Here is an 11,156-nt window from a genome sequence, read left to right as displayed (position 1 = left end):
GGATCAGTTTCAGGGACTTCCGGGAGCTATTTCGAGTTATTTACCTCTTCTCTTAATGAGATTCTCTCCAGGATGGAGTACTTTACCTCCTCCTTAGAACATCCTGTTTTGTTTTGTTTTGCTTTTTTCATCTCCCTATAAACATCCTGTCTTAAAATATCCTGTTGTTTCACTTCCCTTTTCACATCCTGTGTCTTAAAAAGTTTCCCTCCAAAATGGAAAGATTTTTTTAATCTCAAAAGAAACCACTATACAAGGCTGAATAACAGAAAAACAGGAAATGAAATGTCTTTTGAGGTCACTTACTCATGAACTTTGCATCAGAGTATTACAAAGAGAATACTCAGGGTTATTAATTTTGCTTCTAGACAAGACCATAAATAAATGTATAATAAAGCAGAGTGAGCGAAAGATTTTTAAAAATTGGGATTTGTGATTGATCTCAGCTTTCCCCTGGGGGAAATATGTAGTCAGATATTTTTCTATTCATAAAAAATCAAGTATATACTAGTATTTATATCAGTGTGAGGATTCATTTTATGTGTCAACTTGACTGGGTTGAGAAATGCTCAGAGAACAGGTGAACCATGATTTCTAGGTGCACCTGAGGGGATGATACAAGTTCTTACTCAGTATAATGAATGCAGAAGACTACTCCCACCACTGCAGACGGTTGTCATCCAGCCCCATGAAGGCCTGATAGAATTTCAAAGGCGCAGAAAAGCCACCTGTTGGAGGAAGCCTGTTTACTTTGATGAGTGCGAGAAGGAAAATGAGAGAAGGAAAGGGACCAGGGGCTCATAATGCCCTTCAAGGAAAACACTTTCAATGATCCAGCTTTCCTCTATTTGATAGGTTCCATCGGACCAAAGGTCCCAACACGGGTTGGGTGGAGTCTTCTTTTTCTTTCTCTGTTTGACTGCTGATATTGTCACCTCCACAACCTCTAAAACTACCTAGGAGGCAAACTTCTGGTCAAGTCCCTGAGAGAGTTCCCACACTAGGTTCACGGGGACTGAAAGTCATACCTAGATGCGGACAGTCCCATTTCATGGGCTGGGTCTTTGATGTAGTTAAAAGGGAAAGTAAGCTGAGGGCCAGTGTAGTTCTTTGCTTCCTGACTGTGGACACAATGTGACCAGGCCCCTCAGGTTCCTACCACTGTGTTTTTCCTACCACCATGGACTGCACTTTCAATCTCTGAGCCCAAATAAACCCTTCTTTTCCTAAATTTGTTTTTGTCAGGAATCCTGTAACAGCAATGAGAAAGGTGACAATTTGGGACATCTCTGATTGCTTCTGGTTCTCAAGCCTTAGACATCTTCCTAACCCCGACTCCCCCGTTCTTCTGAGATTTACTGGTAGTTACAACATCAGGTCCTCTGGTCCTTAGGCCCTGATGACTCAGACTAAAGCATTTTCCCTGGTATTCTTGCTTGTACATAACAGATCATGGAGCTTCTTGGATACCACAATCCTACTCTGGGGAGGTGGGTCATGGGCATTTTACTTACCCTTTCTACCTTCCTTTCAGGTATATATTTTTCTAAAAAGTAGTGAGTCTTCAATTTTTTTAAACTAACATTTCTTTTATACGTATTTATATCATACATGCGAGGTACATACTTGCCCTTGAATCAGTTTTTCTATATAGTGTAAGGCAAGGGCTGATTGAATTATTTTTGTCACATATGGATGATGTTCCAGCATCAATTATTGAAAAGACATGATCCTTAGATCTCTGTCTCCCACCTCCTCCCCTACCCCCAACACACACATATTCTCACTTGCATGGATCTATTTCTGGAGTCTCTAATTTCATTGATTCAGATGTCCATCCATATTTATGTGCATATCACACTGTGATGATTATGATAATTTTATAATAAGTTTCAAAATCAAGTACTTGTAAATTTTCAAACATTGTTGCTCTTCAAAATTATTCTGACTATTGTGGATTATTTTCATCTCCATAAAAATTTTAGAATCATCTTGTCAGTTTACACACAAACATACGTGCATGAGCATGCACGCGTGCATGCGCACTCGCACGCGCGTGCGCACACACACACACACACACACACACACACCATTGGTATTTTTTATCAGGACTGCACAGAATCTCAAAATTAATGAGCAGAGTAAAAAAAAAACCTCATCTTTAAATTATGAACATTTACAAGCCATGATCATGACATATGCTTGTACATTTTAGAAGTACAATGCTCATGTGTCCCTAATTTTATCTCTAATATAACAGTGGTAAGGATCAGGCTTTGACATAGCTCAGTGGCAGAGCATTTGCCTAACATGCACCAGGCCCTAGGTTCTGTCTTCAGCACATAGAGTTGATGTTCTATTAAAAGGACAAATGCAGCTTCCTTTCTCCATCTACCTCCTCTCTCTTTTTAATGCACCCTTACCATTTACCTTTCTATCATATGATGATGTTGCATCAAGGTCCTCCCTAAGTGCAGGTCTCTTTTCAAATAATTTTTAGCTTTTGATGTTTCAGGTCTTACATATTTGCTAATTTTATTCTTCATTGGTTTTAAGTCACCAAATAGTACTTCTTTATAAATTTGACTTTCTATCGACTTGTTGCTAGCATATAGAAATGAAACTAACATCTATGTATTGATCCATATATGATAGGATGTTGCTGTTTGAACTTAGGCGTTTCTAGTAGTTTTCTATAAACTTCCTGTGATGGTTAATCATGACTGTCAGCTTGACTGAATCTGAGATGAACTAAGAGACATGACCCTGTGTTGGTGTATGGCATGATTTCCTGGGATTATCTGAGGGTGGGGAAGACCCTCCTCCAGAGTGGACAGCACTGTCCAGCAGCAGTACCAAAAAAAAAAAAAAAAAAAAAAAAAAAAAAAAAAAAGAGCTCTGAGGGGAAAGCAGTGCTGCTTTTGCCTGTCTGCCTTCACTCCCTGCTGGTGAGTGAATCCACTCTGTTACTGCTGCTACCGCTGCTCACATTGGTACCCAGCTTGTTCAGCCTTTCAGCACAGACTGGAGACCAGGCTCCCCAGAACCCTTCAGGGCTTCAGGCTGAATGGGGACGGCCAACACATCTAGCCTCGTGGTCTGAGCAGCTGTTGGATTGATTCTCTAGCAGGCACATAGCCAGCGCTGTGTGAGTCAAGTTTTTAAAAATTCTTCTGTAATACATATGTAATATATGCGCTCGCTGTGTGTATGATCTCATCAGCAAAAAGGAAAAAAAAAAGGAACAATTTGATTTTCTTTTTCTTTCCAGTTTGTATGCATGGACTCCTTTGCCTTGCTGGGTTGGCTAGAACTGATGGAGATGATCAGAGAGGAAAGGGCGTTTCACCACCAAGTTCAAAGTTAACTTAACGTTTTTGTTGCTACCTTTCTGTGACACTGAGAACGTCTCTCCATTGCTAGTTCGATCACAACTGTTATCATAAATTTAGCTTGATTTTTGTTAAAAGGCCTTCTCCCCCCCCACCCCACCCCCACCGCCCATATATTGGAAGTTATTTGCCTTTGTCCCATCAGTTTAGCAACTCACGTCTGCTTATTGTTTATTCCTGTGGCTGTGCATATGCCACACAGTGCATGTGGAAGTCAGAGAATTAACTGTGGGTACCATTTCTCATTCCCACCACTGCGAGTCCCAGGGATCAAACTCAGGTTATCTGGCTTGGAGGCAAGTGCCTGCACCCGCTGACCTGCCTCACGGGCCCATCAGGTGATTTGGGTTTTTTGGTTTTTTTTTTTATGTTAAACTAATCTTGCATTCCTGAGTAAGTTCACTTGGCCATTCCACATTGTTCTCTTAATATACTGTTAACTTTTATTCCTTAAGGGATATCATTTATCTCCTCATAAAAGATAATACTCTATAATATTATTTTATTTTAATGTCTTCTTTTCAGGAATATCTTGTTCTTATAAAATGCATTAGAGAGTATTCACTTTGTTTTCTGAAAGGGGTTGCGTAAAATTGATCCTTTCTGTGTCTTAAATAGTTGACAGACGCCACCTCTGGACCTGGACGGGGTTTGATTGGTTGTTTTTGCCTTTTTCCCCATGGGAAGGTCTTTTGGTTTTAAATGTCTTTACTGGATTTGGGGTGTTTCTGATATCATCTGTGTCCTTCAGTGAGTGAGCTCAATTTGCATAAACTGTTGTATGTGTTGGTGTCAAGTCAATCACAGTATCTTCTGATGTCTGTCCATGTCTAATAATGATGGCCCTTCTTGTTTTTGTTTTTGTTTTTTGAGACAAGGTTTCTCTGTGTAGCCTTGGCTGTCCTGGACTCACTTTGTAGACCAGGCTGGCCTCGAACTCACAATGATCCGCCTGCCTCTGCCTCCCAAGTGCTGGGATTAAAGGTGTGTGCGACCACTACCCGGCTGATGGCCCTTCTTTTGCTCCTAATGCTGCTATTTTTCCCTAGTCAAATTCGAGCCTTGTTGACATTCAGAAAAAAAATTCAATGTCCTGAGTTGAGGTCCTCTGCACAAGTGACTAATGCACTTAAGCTGCTGAGCCATCTCTTAAGCCCCCAGACCAGTGCAAAACCAAGATAATACCCATTTGTAGACTCTTGACACTGGTTATTCCTCTTTCACACCCACTTTGTATGTCATCTCTTCAACTACTTCTCATCTGTTCATCCAACATGTGTTTTGTACGCAGTCTATGGAAAGCAACATACAAACCATAGAGTCACAGGGTCTTTGCTCTTGTAGAGTTTGTACTTAGGAACTGAGAAGGTGTCACAGTATCAGATCAGGTGTGCTAGAGTCTCTTGGTCACTTCCCCCTGGTGGGACTGCCTTGCCAGTCCTGATGTGACTTGATGAGCTGGGGTGAATGGGGAAAGAGGGCTCCCCTTTTTCTGAGGAATAGGGGAGCGGGGAGAAAGGGTGGGACTAGGAGGTGAGGAGGAATGGGGCTACAACCAGGATGTAAAGTGAATAAATAAATATATATTTTTTAAAGTCATGTTTCTGTGGCCACTTTCTTGCATTCTCTCTGATGCTTCATTTGTGCCATCTGAGACCAGCAGAGTCTATTTATCTTATTAGGTGCCTGGTTTTTTTTTTTTTTTTTTTTTTTAGTCGTGACCTCATTAGCTCTTGATAGTTTTCATATTTTATGGCACAAAAGACATTTACGACTTAGTGTAGACATTTTTTTTCTTGTTTTTTGCTTTTTGTATTCTTTTTTAGGTTTTTTTGAGACAGGGTTTCTCTGTGTAGCTCTGGCTGTCCAAGATCTTGCTCTGTAGACAAGGCTGGCCTTGAACTCATAGAGATCTGCCTGCCTCTGCCTCTCAAGTGCTGGGACTAAAGGCATGTGCCACCACTGCCTAGCTGGCTTTTTTTTTTCCTTACTCGGATTTTAAGTAGATATTTCTACAGAAGAACTTCTTATCTACGGGATTTTTGCTACCTAGGCTGTAAATCTTTATCTTGAAACACCTAAGCGCGTACATTCCAAGAAGGTTCATGATGATGCTATCAGTCAGGTACCTGGGCAAAGAGACACTCTTCAAGATGCTGGTCTTCAGCAGCAATCACAGCCCTAGCGTTTGGTCACAGTAAGCAGTTACAGCAGGCAGCACCCTCCAGTATTTCAGCTCTTGTGTCAGCCTAGAGTATGAGCCCTTGCAGGTGGTGCAGTCTTAGTAGACCTAAGGTATTTGGATTCCTTAGCCCTCAGTAGCAGCTGGCATTGCAGCTTCTAGGCCAGTGGTTCTCAGCCTTCCTCATGCTGCGGCCCTTCATGTGTAGTGACCTTCCACACCTCCAACCATAAAATACTTCATAGCTGTATGTTTGCTACTGTTATGGACCATAATGTAAATATCTGTGCTTTCCAATGGTCTTAGGTGACCCCTGTGAAAGGGTCAATCAACCTCCAAATGGGTCAAGACCCACAGGTTGAGAACCACTGGCCTAGGCAGTCACAGGTATTGAAACTTCTCAGCCCTTGGCAATAGTTACAATGCGCAGGACTGGCTAGCTCTCTGGGACTCTTGCAGTGACCAGTGCCTGCAGTTTCTCTTTAGCTCTTTGCAACCTTCTGGACATCAGCAGTACCTTCAATACGACATTAAAGAACTTGTTAACACTAATAGCAATTTTTTCAGATTTAAATAGGGTTTTAAAAGTGCTTAATAGGCCCGGTGTGGTGGCACACGCCTTTAATCCCAGCACTTGGGAGGCAGAGGCAAGTGGATCTCTGTGAGTTCAAGGCCAGCCTGGTCTACAAATCAAGTCCAGGACAGCCAAGGCTGACACAGAGAGACCCTGGCTTGAAAAAAAAAAAGAGTGCTTAATAGATACTCAGCACACCAAGAAAAGATAGCCCCCCCCAATCTGTTTATATGGTAGAAACAATCTCCACTACAATTACTCTATGTTGAATATGATATCTTGAGATGTATTTCATATGATATTATCAAAGACAAAAGGGAAAACAGGCCAGAGTTGAACCTGAAAACTAATTATAAGGGTTGGTAAACAGGCGTGGTGCAATGTGAAAGAAAAGCAAGTGGGAAGGAACAACATGAATGTTAATCAAATGTCTATCCTTTGGCAGGTAGTGGGTTGGGGTTTCACACGCTGCCTTACTTGACTTTTAGACAAACCCAGTTCCCACGTGGAGTAATCATATCCCAGCCTAGGAGTGCGAAAACAGAAGTCCCAAGAGTTTGTTGAAGGTAATGTCACCAATACACAAATATTCTTTGCCTGGGCTAGAGGCTTTTCAACTGGTTTCATTTAAACAAAAAACGGACAAGAAAAACAAGCACAAAACAGAGCACCCAAAAGTCAGTAATCTGAGGTGCTGCTCTTAATTGTCCACTTGACTACACCTGGAATTAACTGACGCCCAGGAATGCAGAGCACACCTGTGAGGGGATTTTGATTAACTTGAAGTGGGAAGGTCCACTTCTTATCCAGGTGTTTGAAGTGAGGAGACACACCTTTCTCTAGTCTGGGCCACGCCTCCCGCTGGAAGCCTATATAAGCACGTGGAGGAAGGTCGCTTTTGCTCTTTGCTCTCACCTTGCCTGCAATTCCATGAGCTTCTCCAGGATTCTGGTGTAGCCTGAAGGCCAGCTGAGACACCTGGCCTCGTGGACTGAACAACTACTGGATTCTTGGACCTTCCGTGCATAGGCAGCCATGGCTGGATTAGTTGGACCACAGCCTGTAAATTGTTCTAATAAGTCCCCTTTCTATGTGTATACATAGAGATCCATTCTATAAATTCTGTTACTCAAGAGAACACTCATTTATACATAATACTGCCAGGAAAAATACATACACACACGTACACATTTATTCTGTTTTAAATTTTCAGCTTGCTGAGCGGGTAGGCGTATGTCCTCTGCTGTGTCTAGGAATTTGGGGGGGGGGGCATTATTTCTGGTAAAATGTTTTCTGCCTTATCTCTATTTTCTTTTCTTCCAGACTCAAATGGCATAAATATTCTGTGCATCCTCCTGATCTCATGGGCCCCTGAGGCTTTGCCCGTTTAAAATTTTCAGCATGTTTTCTTTTCATTGCCACATTAGTTCACTTCTGTGGCTCACTGCTTCTTTGCTGTCTCATTGTCGAGATCATCAACTGACGCTCATTTCAGTTGTATATTTTTCTGTTCAAAAGTCCATTTTAGCTTTTGGCTCCTCCCAATTTGGCAGGCAGCTACCTCGTTGCCTGCAGTGCCAGCTGCATCCCTAAGGCATGATGATGAGGGAGGACTCTTTGGGTTTATCTTGTATGGAGCACCTGGTCACCAAACCTGCTTCACACTTCAAAGGGAGCATTGTTACCATCAGTGCGTCTTCCTTTGCTGTCAGCTATATGGTCTCCCCCGTTTTAGTGGGGGAATTCATGATTCCACTCACAACTAATCCATGCCACAGTCAAGGTGAAGAGCAAGAAACTTGCAAGTAAGGGAAAGGCCATCTCCTCTTCCAGGTTTGAGAGTCTGTGACTGAGGCATAGACTCGGGGTTACTACTGCTGTGACAAGACACCATGACCAAAAGCAAGGTGGGGGAAGGAAAGTGTTTATACCTCCACATCACCAGTCATCACCAAAGGAAGTCAGGACAGGAACTCTAACAGGAACCCGGAGGCAGAAGCTGGTGCAGAGGGAATGGAGGAATGTGCTTACTTAACGGCTTGCTCTCTGTGGCTTGCTCAGCCTGCTTTTTTATAGAACCCACCAGCCCAGGGGTGGCCTCACCCACAGTCCACTGGGCTCTTCCTTACTATTCAAGAAAATGCCCAGCAGGCTTATCTGCAGCCAGATCTTATGAAGACATTTTCTCAATTCAAGTTCCCTCCTCTCAGATGACTGTAGCTGTGTCAACTTGACATAAAATTAGCTAGTGCAGTCCACTAACATCAAATGGGGTGATGATAATGCCAAGTACATTGTGAAGACTGCTGGTATCCTTGGAGGAGGTGGAGCCTCACCTAAAGAGTGGAGCTGAAAGATCATCATTGTCTCTGCCCCTTCTGATAATGCCTTCATATTTGTGAGGGACTGAATCCTGAGGAGGAGGGCAAACTTGCTCAAGATCATGGTCAATGCCTCCTGTGCCACCAACTCATTACTCTTCTGGGCACAGTCATCCATGACAATTTTGACATTATAGAGGGACTCATGACCACAATCCATGGCATCACTATCACTCAGAAGGCTGTAGACACTCCCCCTCCCCAGGGAACCTGTAGTGTATTATCTATAGGGCTCCAAATATCCTTTCTTTGTCCACTGGGCTTCCAAGGTCATCTAGGAGCTGAATGGTAAGCTCAGTGGTGTGGTTTTCCGTGTGCCTGACCCCAACATGTCAGATTTTCTGCCTGGAGAAAGCGGCCAAAATGACGACATCAAGAAAATGGTAAAGTGGAAATTAAAGGGCCATCATAAGGCATCCATAGGCTACACCAAGAACTGAGTTGGCTGGCATTATCCTCAACAACCACTTTTTCAAACCCATTGTGTGATAGCAGAAATGGAAACAGCGTGAAGGTGATAGACATCTTGGTCCATGGATGGTTTCCTATGGCTTCCAAGGAATGACACTGCTGGTCCATCCATCCCATCCCAGCAAGAACACAAGAGAAAGAGAGGTCTTTCAGTGACTGGGGAGTCCATGCTCCTACTTTGTCATGTGCCACCAATATATTCCTTGTGCTCAACCTTATGCCTCCCAACCTGTTGTTGTTGTTGTTGTTGATGTTTGTCTTTGTTTTCTCTGTGTGCTGGATAGTTTTATGTCAGCTTGACACAAACTAAAGAAATCTGAGAGTAGGGAACTCAATTAAGAAAATGCCTCTGTAAGATGGGCTGTAGGCCAGCCTGTAGGGCATTTTCTTTATTATTGATTGGTAGTGAGGGCCCAGCCCATTGTGGGTGATGCCATCACTGGGTTCTATAAGAAAGCAGGCTGAGCAAGCCAAAGGGAGCAAGTCAATAAACATCACCCCTCCGTGGGCCTCAGCGTCACTCCTGCCTCCAGGTTCCTGCCTGTTTGAGTTCCTGTCTTGACTTCCTTTGATGTTGAACTGTGGTGTGGAAGCATAAATCGAATCAACCCTTTCCTCTCCAAGTTGCTTAGGCCATGGCATTTCGTCACAGCAGTAATAACTCTGACTAAGACACTCTTTTATTTTTATCTCTGTGCCGAGATATTTACTGTTTTGGCAAGACTTCATTGTCTTCATTTACTGGAACGAGAGTCATTTGTTAATGACTGGTAGAGGGCAGTGCAAGTGCTGGCTTTCCATTAGGGCTGGTTGACATACCACACATGAGTCAGATCGAGGCACTTCATTGCTGGTCCGCACAAGGCCTCTACTCTCGCCATAGGGCAAGACTGGTGTCTCTGACGTTCATGTATCTTTGTGAGCAGCCATAATACAATACTTGCACTGGGAGGCTTTTCAGAAATTAGTTTTATCACAGCTCTAGAGGCCAGGAAGCCAAGACCAAGGTTTTGTCAAGGCCTTGCTTCCAATGAGAACTCTTGGCTTTCAGATGGTTGCTTTCCATTGTGCACCCAAAGTGAAAGGGGGCTGGGCTCTCTGCTGTCCTTTCTCATTAAAACACCAATTAGATGATATTAAAGACCCATACGTGTAACCTACTTAGAACTTATAAATAACTTATTTCGCCTATATCTCTACCTCCTATAGACTATTTCTAAATACATCTCCATTAAGGTGTTTAATATGAGTTGGGGGAAGTGCCACTCAGCCCATAGCAAACTGGATGATTGCAGGTCTTCTCTTCTGAGCCTCCTCTGACTTGACTGCAAAGTGAGTCTGTGCTGTTCATTGCAGTGGTCTCCATTGTCTCTCAGTGTTACAGGGGTGATAGGACGTTACCGCAATTAGATTACATATGAGTTATTTATCAGAATATATCATATACATAGAGAAGCCAACTGTCAGGCTGGGAGAGCAGGCCCTGGGCAAGGAACTGTTTATGGCCTCTAGGTGTCCAGATTAGTGCAGCTAACAGCCAGCATAGGATTAAAAGGTGAATTGCAGAAAGGAATGCATTGCTGCTGTCACCTTGATCTCATCCTTGAGAGACCTTTACATGAGGACTCAGCTAACCTATGGCCTGACTACCGATCTCCAGAAGCCTAGGAGAATAAAAGCATGGGGTTCTTAGCCACTGCTTGGGATCATTTGCTGCAGTGCAATATGAAGTTGACATACCACTTCCGTTTCCAGGTCTTCATGTCTGTAATCTAATCCTTCGCCACTCTCCGTAGTGTACCAGTGGCACAGACAAGTAGCAAATGTAAACATTTCTAGACGTGTTTCGTGATTTGGCTTTGGCAGAACCTCACAAAAACTTGATGCCCTTCTTGCCATATGAAGCAAGTGGGCTTATTGGAGATGAGTCTCAGCTGCCGAAAGGTGGAGGAAACAACAAAGGGTAATAAAATTTATCAGAGAAGATGGTAACAGATGGACTGTAGGCTTAAAAAAAAACAAAACCAAAAAAAAAACCAAAAAACCAGAATACTGGAATCTCTAAGGTGAATGAATCTCTTATGACTAAACAGGGAAGACAGGTTTTATAAAGTATACAAAGGGGGGAAAAAAGCCAAGTTGAACTTTTATGAAAA

This window comes from Acomys minous (genome assembly GCF_964271855.1).
Source record: "Acomys minous genome assembly, chromosome: 1".
In the NCBI taxonomy this organism is placed as follows: Eukaryota; Metazoa; Chordata; class Mammalia; order Rodentia; family Muridae; genus Acomys; species Acomys minous.
The sequence above is the reverse complement of the archived record's forward strand: the minus strand, read 5'-3'. Positions refer to the sequence as shown.